The sequence below is a fragment of the Blastomyces gilchristii genome, assembly GCF_000003855.2.
Source record: "Blastomyces gilchristii SLH14081 genomic scaffold supercont1.39, whole genome shotgun sequence".
Classification (NCBI taxonomy): domain Eukaryota; kingdom Fungi; phylum Ascomycota; class Eurotiomycetes; order Onygenales; family Ajellomycetaceae; genus Blastomyces; species Blastomyces gilchristii.
Window position 1 is genome coordinate 265,439 of NW_003101644.1, and position 11,551 is coordinate 276,989.

The following is an 11,551-nucleotide window of genomic DNA, read 5'->3' on the forward strand; positions in this document are numbered from 1 at the left end:
ATCTTGATATTCTGTTTCAAGACACTGCTATATAACAGAAAGTATTAGATTGATTACAGAGTGTCTGACAGAGAAACACTTCTCTTATAACATTCATCTCTGACTTTAATATCAAGATTCTAGAAGCAGGTGATCAATCTTGAGAGAATTGAATAAAGATTAACATGCTCAAGAAGACATTAACTTTCAAACTCTTACAGACTCTTGTAAGTGTAGATAAAGATCAGACTTATAAAGATTTCTGTATACAACTTCAGACATTGAATGACTGTCTTATCAAGCTTAAGAGTATACAGAACAGTGATAGAAGATATTATACTTATACATCTGTACTGAGAAATAACTCAGTCACTTATATATCTGTGCTGAGAAATAATAACAATGATACAGATGTTATGAATTAAGTAAACTCAAATATCTATATATAAATAAGAGTCTCTGCTATCTGAACAGGCTTCTGAGTTTCTGAGATCACTTCTGAAGAAGTCACTGATTAATATTAATAAGAAGTGTATATTAACTATAACTGATCAGAATATATTACTTTTAACTACTAATCAGTCTATGTATCTTCTCACTCAAGGAATGAATCAGTGCCTGTCTATATCAATCATATTATATTAGAGAAAGATTTAGAAGATAACTATAAGAATACTCTAATGAAATAGAGAAAAGATTAGCTTCTGTTTAAATTTACAAGCAGAAGCTTGAAGAGATCAGATAATAACAATTTAAAGAGAAAATAATAATGAATATAATTCTTATATCTACTATAATAGACAACATGTATAATATGAAAGTCATGATAGACAGTAATCTATATTATTATACAATGATTAAATCTTCAGTTATAAGATATTATAATCTTCAGCATATTCACTTATTAAAACCTTGACTTTTTACAGAATTTAATAGTTTAAAGAATGTTTACACTTACTACATAATGAAATTAAACATAGATATCAGATAACATTAATATGAAAATGCCTATGCATATGAAGTTAATAATCTTAATTATAATCTTATATTAGAACTTATCTGACTATCTGAATAAGATATCTTACTAGATACTTAGAATAGAAGCTTAATATTTTCTAACAATGATAGAATTTACAAAGATAACATTTATAAAATCATGAATCTGACACAGATCTCTGTTAATATATATAAAATACTCTGAAAAAGAAGTTACTGATAGAATCACTGACAAGATTACTAATAGCAGAATTATATAATAATTTACTTCATCAGTCTGACTGATATTAAAAAGACTCTAGAAAGGTTATTCTATATCATAATAATAGATTCTTGTATGAAACTTTCTCAGTAATACTATGAATATCTAGATATCTTCCGATAGAATAATATTATAAATATACTCTTCTTACAAGATTCAGAAGTGAATCACAGTATTAAGTTAGAAAAGAAGAATGATAAAGACTCTAAATTATTATAAGATCTTCTTTATAATATGTTCTGAGATGAACTTCTTCTTCTTTAAAAGACACTCAATAATCTATTAAATAAAGAATTTATATATATTAGTAACTCTTCTGCTGCAGCCTCTATTCTCTTTGCAAAGAAATCAGATAAAGAACTCTAATTCTGTGTAAACTATTGAGAATTGAACAGATTAATCAAGAAGAATCACTATTCTTTATCTCTTATTAATGAAACTCTAGCTTGTATCAGACAAGCTCAATGATTTATAAAATTAAATATCATCACTGTGTTTTATAAAATCTATATCACTGAAGAAGATGAATGACTTACAGTATTTCAAACATATTATAATTTCTTTGAATAAATAGTTACACTCTTGAAACTGATTAATACTCTCAGTATATTTCAGAAGTATATTAACTGAGTACTCTGAAATTTTCTTAATAAATTTGTATCTGTATATCTTGATAATATTCTCATCTTCACTAATAAGTTCAGAAAAGAATATTAAGAATATGTGTGAAGAATATTACAATGATTATAAGAAGCAGAACTATTAATAGATATTAATAAGTATAACTTTGAAGTTAAGAGTACTAAATATCTAGATTTTATTATAGAAGCTGATAAGAGAATTCAAATAAATTCTGAGAAAGTCTCTATTATTCTTGAATAAAAAGCTTTATATACTATGAAAGATGTATGAAGCTTCATTGACTTTACTCACTTCTATCAGTGACTTATATAACACTTCTCAGATATTATAAGATCACTTACAGAACTTATCAGAAAGAACTCAGTATTTTAATAGTTAGTAGACACTGAAGCTGTATTCATACAGATAAAGAAGATATTTATTAATATCTCTTCACTAATGATATTTAACTCTGATTATAAAATAGTTGTTGAAACTGACTTCTCTGACTATATTACAGAGAAAGCTATATTATAATATAATAATAAAGATATCTTATAATTATGCATTTTTATATCTAAGAAACTGAGTTCTACTGAATATAACTATGAGATCTATGATAAGAAACTTCTTATAATTATATACTATCTAGAAGAATAAGACTCTAAACTCTGAAGTATCTTCAAATTTGAGATAATCACAAATTATAAGAATCTCAATTACTTTATAACTACTTATAAGCTCACTAAATAACAGATACAATGATCTGAGTTCTTAAGTCACTTTCATTTTATAATACACTACTGTTTCAGCAGTCAGAACTTAATAACAGATACTCTCTTATAATAAGAGTAAAATATATCTTTTAATATAACAGATATCTGTTGAATGAACTGAGAACACTCACTTCTAGATCTGAAGATATTAGTTAATCAAGATAAAATAACTTATAATACTATATATACTTCTCTGATTAGAACACTCTCTCTCTGAACTAATATTAATATCTTCACTTCTTCTATACTGAATGAACTGTAATATACAGTAGCTTAGACTGATAAACTTCTTCAGATTCTTACTGAAGTAGTATAATAAGAAATATCTCAATTCTCTTCAGAATTACATATAAAGACTGATATCTCAGAATATTTAATAGATAACAGTAATACTCTATAATTTTATAAATAATACTAAGTCTCTTACTCTGAACTCTTACACACTTGAATAATATAAGAGATATATAACTTATATATAACTGAATATCTGAGTTGTAAATAACTGTAGTGAATAATCTCTTGAGAATTTTACTGACTTAAAATATTAAATAGTATCAGATACTTTATCTGAAACTGTAATTATTATTTCTCTATTATCTTATAAAAGAACTGTAGAAAAGATCTGTTAAAACTACTTAATATCTCTGATAGAATCTGATAAGATATAATAATTAACTTTGCTATTAATCTTTTTAAGAGTAAGAATTATAGAAATATTCTGATTATTATAAACTAATTAAGTAAGAGTGTAATATTGAAATTTTATAATAAGATAAATACTGAATAAGTCACTGAAGCTTTTCTACAAAGTCTGTTCTATCAGATATATAAATTACTGAGATCTATAGTATTAAATTAAGACTGTTAATTTATAAGCACTCTCTGAACAAGAATCTGTCAAGTTCTTAAAATTATATATTATTTATTAACTATTTATCACTCTGAGACTGATAATGTATTAGAATGAATAATTCAGATTATAAAGAATTATCTTTATAAGTTCTGTAATTATTCATAAGATAATTAATATAATCTTCTTCTATACACTGAAGTCACTATTAATAGCCAGAATATTATTTTAATAGATATAAGTCTGTTCTTTCTCATATATAAATATTATATAAAGATATTAAATCTTCTAGAGACTATATATTTCACACTGAATCTCTGCAGTTCAATTCAGATTACTGATAATATAGTGATAAAGCTCTGAGATATCTGTAACTGAACAGAAGTCTTTATAACAAGTACTAAACAGAATTAAGAAGACTGAACTAATATTCACTGAGATTTCACTGAGTAATATAAAATAGAAAACTTAGTATGATTGAATCTTAAGAATATACAGATTACATATTCATTGAATACACTGAATTATTATTATATTAAGTATAAAGTAATAAAAGTTCTAAGTAGTTATAACTACTGTCTTAACATGTTATTAGAGATTTATAATATCTTTTATACAAGCTTACTTCACTATATTATCACTGATCTGTTCTCTTCTCAACTGACTTCTGACTGACAGCTGCCAGAAATCATAGAAGAAGATAATGAGCTTAAGTAAGAGATTGAGAATATTCTTAATAAGAGATTCTACAGCTGCAGCTGATAATATCTTGTGAAATAAGTTAGCTATAATTGTCCGACCTGAACTCTGAGCTCTGTGTTATCTGAGACAGTAGCTCTTGACTGATAAAAACTATGTGTCTATGACTCTATATCACTTCTGAAAAGGAAGGGCTAATGTGGCGGGCTGCGCCTGATTAATCATATAGACTATTTTATTACACTTCACAGATTTCTATCATTCCGATTCTCAGTTGCTGATTCTTATACTTCACAGATTCCTATCATTCTGATTCTCGGTCGCTGATTCTCAGTTAAAAACCTATGGAATTTCTATTCTCCTGCTCTGAAGCTTCACTATGTATATTAATATGTATATGAATAAATATTCACTCTGATTACTGATTCTCATACTTTCTCTTTCTTTTCTTCTCTAACATTTTTCACTTTATTATATAAGATCTATAAATATTATACTGATCTATTCAGTGTAGACCTCTTATAAAATTACATTCTCTCTTATCAGATTCAGTCACACTTACATAATTATAATGTAAGCTCTAACTTCATGCAGATTAGTATATCACTAGTATTCATAATTATGCAGTCTATTTCTGATTCGGCTAGTATTCTGTGTATACTCTTATAAAGAAACTTTCACTATATTATATTACTTATTCACTAACTTTTTTCATTCTTCAATCATCTTCTTCATTATCATTATCATTAAATATTATCATCTTATTCAAGATTTCTACTTCTTCTTCTATTTAACATCTTTTATCTGTTTATCTATTACATTTTACACATTTCTGATGATGACTCTCTATTCTTATAATAAGTATTATTATAGTACTCATACTGAGTAGTTTATTAACAGTAAGTGTAATATGTTGTGAAATATAATCAGAACTTATTTATCTTCTAATAATTATCAGAATATACTATTCTAAATAGCATATCTTCTTCATCTTCTTATATATTCTTAATTATTTTTCTTCTTATCAGGCTTCTGATTGTGTTTTCTGATACAATTTTACATAAATGCAGATACTGATATATTTGTTTTTATTCATATAGAATCTTTACATATTGACAGATTTACATTCACTGATAATAGTAAATATCTTAATATTGAATTGTTGATTAAGAACTTAAAAAATATAATAATAAAGAAATTATCTATATTATATATAATCAGATCTCTTACATCTCTCTCTATCTCTTCTATTACTGTTTCTTTCTCTGCTGCTCTCTCTCAATCTTCTATACTTGTCTCTGTTTTCAGTTCTTCCGCTTCTGCTACTTCTATTCTCATGACTCTTTCTTCTACTTCTGCTACTTCTGCTTTCTCTGTCTCTGCTACTTCTGTCTTCATTATCAGCTCTTCTCATTTTAAGAAGATGTTATATAGACTTACTGAATTATATTTCTCAGCATATATACTTCTGCTCTTTTTACTAATCTCTAAAATAATTTATTATACAAAGACAGTGTATAATATAACTATCTGAAGCTCAGTTACAGATACTAATTATTACATTTATTTTAAGTATTCATGATAAAATAATTATTCATTTATACTGAAGAATCACTTTTCTTCTCAACAGTGTTAAGATTATAAGTCTTTTCTTTTTTCATCTTCTCTTTCTAACACTGATTTTTCTGTTCTTAGAGGAAATTGTTATGAGTTTTATTATATATAAAGTTATAACATTCACAGATATCAGGAAACTTTTTACAACTGTAAAGTTTAATATTATAAGTATATCTACTCTAATGAATATCTTCAGAATAATTGACTTATATCAGTCTATTCTCTGATATTTGTTATCTGACTTTGTAATATAGATGAAGAATATTCATGTTTTTAAAAATAAGAATGCAGATGTTGTACTCTTTTACACTCACAGATGTGAGACTTATACATCTTATCTAAGATATTATTATAAAAATAAGCTGTTTATACACTATGTTCTGCTTTCTGTATTCTCTTATATCTCTCTCTCTCTTTCTGAGAAGCCTTGTATGTGTTGTAATTGTATGTACAACTCTAAGATCAGTGAGTGTTTATTAAATAACTGTTTTCATCTCTAATTTTATAATTTTCATATGTTAATAATGATTCTTAGTTGCTTCAGCATTAGAGATTATTTTAATTGAAGATAATAACACTGCTGAGACTATCTTCTCTCACTCTTAAGCTTCTCTTATCATTTTCTCTTTCTTCTCTGCAGAAAAGATTGTGTACATATCAGATTATAAGTATTTAACTCTGAGTACTCTTCACTGTTATTTATTCAGTTCTGTATCTTCTTCTTCTGTTTCTTTCTCTTCATCTCTCTGTCCTGGCTTCTGATTCTGCAGATTCTGTACTCTTCTTCAATTTTTCTATATATATATGTACACATTTCTATATTGACATTTCAGCCAATCTTGTAATAAATAACATTAATATCATACACAGAGTGATAGAGAAATCAGAGATATACACAGTGTTATTACAAGAGCAGCTTACAGCTCTCAAATTTCTTACAGATCTCAAGTTTTGAGATTTCCTTTGTTTTTAATATTTTTCAGATGACATGATGTTGAAAATAGATTAAATGTGTAATATATGAAAATGAATAAGATATGTATAATAACATTTGTCTTTTACAGCTGACTTTTATAGTTAATGATTAATTCATTATCTCTTTTCTTTTCTTATACTTTTTCTTTGTCTGCTAGTCACTACCAGTCTACTCTTATATAATCTTTATATAATACAGTGTTCAGTGACTAGATTCAGCAGCTTTTATCTCTTATAATTCTATTTTATATATTATACTGTCTCTCTTCATCTGCTTAGATTACTACAGTTAGACTGGCTGATGAGATTATAAATTTCAAATTTAATTTCATTTGATCTGATCTTATACATTTCTTAATGTGAGTCTTATCAGAATCAAGTCTGAAAAAAATCTGAAAATGAATCATTTCTGAGAGAAATGATGTGAAAAATAATCAGATTTAATTCAAGAACAGTGAAATGAAAGTAATTTCTCAGAATAAACTGTGAAAGATAATCATTCTCTTAAAATCAGAATGAGACTGAGACCGAAGATTAAAATCAGTCTCATTCAGTTCATTCAGTGATTGCTTATATAATTAGAAATTGATAACAATTATTAATAACACTCATGAAATAATTAAATACATTCTTGTACAGGTTTATTCTTTACTTTCTTATGAAAACTACACTTCTCTGATATACTGTGATCAGAGATATTAAACTATCTAATAATTTCATATTTTATAATTATGAGTTTCTTGATTATTTCTTCTTGTAATTGTTCTCAGTAATAGTAATAAATATCTCAGCTTGAGTTGAACTTTCACTTCATTCTTATCTCTGTTAATGAAATTATCAGAATATTATATATCATCAGTACAACAGTTGAATATATACTCTCAATAATTTTTCATAACTCTAGAATTGATTTAATTTGTAAATTTATTAGATTATCTTGAAGATAGTAATTAAATTCAGTTTTACAAGTATGTAGTTTTGTCTGATTTTCAGTTGTAATTAATATATACAAGTTCTATTTCAAAGTTAGTATTATAGTTCTATGTAATATGAAGTATTATCAAAGATTATTACTTACTAGAGAATTATATTTCACTGTCTTTACATCTTAAATATCTGCTTATTCAAATCTCTGATAGTTGACATTGTAGTAGTCTCAGATTAATTTAATATATAAGTCTCATTTCTTCTCTGTTCAATCTTGAGAAGTGTAGATATTAATTTAATAAGAGAAATCTAGTAGAGCTGCTACAGTATAGTACTGTAAGAGGCCTACGCTGAATAGATCGGTATGATATTGATAGGTCTTATATAACAAAGAGAAAAACATTAGAGAAGGAAAAGAAAGAGAAAGTGTGAGAATCAGTGATCAAAGTGAATATTTATACATATATGTGGTGGCATACACAGTGAAGCTTCAGGGCGGAAGAATCTATACGCGTTCATGATGGCTGAGAATCAGTGATCAAGAATGGCTGAGAATCGGAGCATACATGTTGCAGCTGAGGATCGGTGATCAAGAATGACTGAGAATCAGAGTGTATGTGTTCAAGAATGAAGCAGTTGAAATCTGTGAAGTGTAATGAAATAGTCTATATAATTGATCAGGTGCAGCTCGTCACATTAGCCTTCTTCTTTCAGAAGCAGTTCTCATCAGTCAAGAACTACTGTTTTAAATAATATAAAACTCAGAATTCAGGTCAGTTGATCATAGCTGACTCATTTCACAAGATATTATCAGTCACAGTTATAAGATCTCTTATCAAGAATATTCTCAATCTCTCACTCAAGCTCATTATCTTCCTCTATAATGCCTGGCAGCTGTCAGTCAGAAGTCAGTTGAGAAGAGAATAGATTAGCAACAGCATAGTGAAGTAAGCTTATATGAAAAATATTATGAATTTCTGATAATATGTCAAGATAGTAGTTATAACTATCTAGAACTTCTATCACTTTATACTTGATATAACAGTAATTCAGTGTATAAGATAAATATATAATCTGTATATTCTTAAGATTCAATCACATCAAGTCTTCTATCTTATATTATTCAGCAGAGTCTCAGTGAACATTGATTTAATTCTCTTAATCTTATTTCACAGTTATTATAAAGGCCTCTGCTCAGTCATGAGTATCTCAGAGCTTTATTACTCTATTATCAGTAATCTGAATTGAACTGCAGAGATTCAGTGTGAACTGTGTAATCTCTAGAAGATTCAACACTTTCATGTAATAACTATATATAAGAAAGAATGAGCTTATATCTATTAAAACAGCATCTTATTCATTGATAGTAATCTCTGTATATAGAAGCAGATCATGTTAATCATCTTATAAGTGATTACAGAACTTACAGAGATAATTCTTTACAGTCTGAATTATCTATTCTCACACATCATCAGTCTCAGAGTGATAGACAGTTGACAGACAGTTGACAGACAGTATATAATTTTAAGAACTTGACAGATTCTTATTCAGAGAGTACTTATAAATTAACAGCTCTGATCTGATACTATGAATCTCAGCAATTCATACATCTGATAGAATGAGCTCTGTAGAAAAGCTTTGATAACTTATTCAGTATTCATCTTATTACAAGATTTCAATATTATATTCTTACTTCATTAGTTCACAATGATCAGAATGCTTCTACAATTCTTACTCTTAGAGAGAATAATAGTGAAGTTAATTATCACATCTTATCAGATTCTATCAGAGATATTAAGTAATTTCAGTAGATCTTTTCTACAGTTCTTTCACAAGATAATAAAAGAATAATAATTATAGTTTTAAATAAAACATCTGATGCTGTTTAATATCTCAGATCAGTAGAACTCTTGAGAGATTATTCAGTACAATTATTCATAATCTGAGTGATTAGTTATATATAAATCATGTATCTCTTGCATTATCTGAGTGTGTAAGAATTCAGAGTAGAGAACTCAATATTATTTACAGAACTGTAGAGTGTTATTATCATTGATTAAGTATTCTGAGATGTTGATTCTTATATGTAGTTCTGAGAGTAATCAGAATGCTTCTTAACATACTACTTCAGTGAGTGTTTGAAGAAGTTCATTAGTTTGAGCTGTTACATGCTATAATTCATTCAGTGTAGATTTAGAAGAAGTTAAGATATTAATGTCAGTGTCAGTGTCAGTGTCAATGACAGTTCTAATTGAAGAAGTGTGTATAGTGTCATAAGTTATTCTATCTTAATTAACTAATATCTTCAGATTCAAGAGTTAGTGTTCTTAATTTCTTCAGTATATATCTGTTACATCAGATAATATATCTTATTCTCATTATAAGAGAGTATCTGTCATCAAGTTCTGACTGCTGAGACAGTAGTGTATTATAAAATGAAAGCAGCTTAGAAACTCAGATCATTATATCTATCATTCAGTGAGTTTACAGATTATTATGAAGTATTTGAGATTCTTATAATCTATAATTATCTCAAATTCAGAGATACTTTGAAGTTCAGAGTCTCATTCTTCTAGACAGTGTATAATTATGAGAAGTTTCTTATCATAGATCTTATAATTATATTCAGCAGGACTCAGTTTCTTAGATATAAAAATATATAATTATAAGATATCTTTATTATTATATTGTAATATAGCTTCTTCTGTAATATAGTCAGAGAAATCAGCTTCAGTAACTATCTTACAATCAGAATCAAATATTATTAGCAGAGAAGTATTAATAAATATCTTCTTTATTTATATAAATGCAGCTTCAGTGTCTGCTGATCATGAAAATACTGAGTCTTTCTTAGTAAGTTTTATAAGTGATCTTATAATATCTGAGAAGTTTTATATAAATCACTGATAGAAGTTAGCAAATTCAATGAAGCTTTATACATCTTTCACAGTATGTGAAGCTTCTCATTTAAGAATAACAGAGATTTTCTCAGAATTCATTCAAATTCTCTTATCAGCTTCTATGATGAAATCTAAGTATTTAGTACTCTTAAATTTGAAATTATACTTATCAATATCAATTAATAGTTCTGATTCTCATAGTCATTGTAATACTCTTTATATATACTCTTAATACTCTTTTCTGAATTCATTGATAAAGATGAGAATATCATCTAGATAAGTAGATACAAACTTATCAAGAAAATCTTGAAATGCTCAGTTGATATGTTTCTGAAATGTACTGAAGATGTTAGTCAGTTCAAAGAGTGTGACTACTTATTCAAAAAGATTATAACATGTTCAAAATGCTGTAAGTCATTTATCTTCTTCAGTGATATGAATCTTATGAAACATAGTAATGATATCTAGCTTTATAAATTATTGAGCTCATCTGATACATGCTAGGGTTTCATTGATAAGAGATAAGAGATAATAATCTTTCTTTATCAATCTGTTCAGATCTCAGTAGTTCACATAGAATTGAAGTTCTTTATCTGACTTCTTTACAAAGAGAATAGAAGCTGCAGTAAAAGAGTTACTAATATATATAAATTTCTTATTTAACAGATCATTGAGTGTCTTTCAAAGAAGAAGAAGTTCATCTCAAGACATATTATAAAGAGAGTTTCACAGTGACTCAGAGTTCTTATCATTCTTCTTTTCTAACTTGTTACTGTAATTCACTTCTAAGTCTTATAAAGAGAGTATATTTATAATGTTATCTTATCAGAAGACATCTAGATATTCATGATATTGTTAAGAGAGTTTTATGCAAGAATCTGTTATTGTAGTATAAGATAACTTTTCTAGAGCTTTCTTAATATCAGTCAGACTAGCAGAATAGATTGAT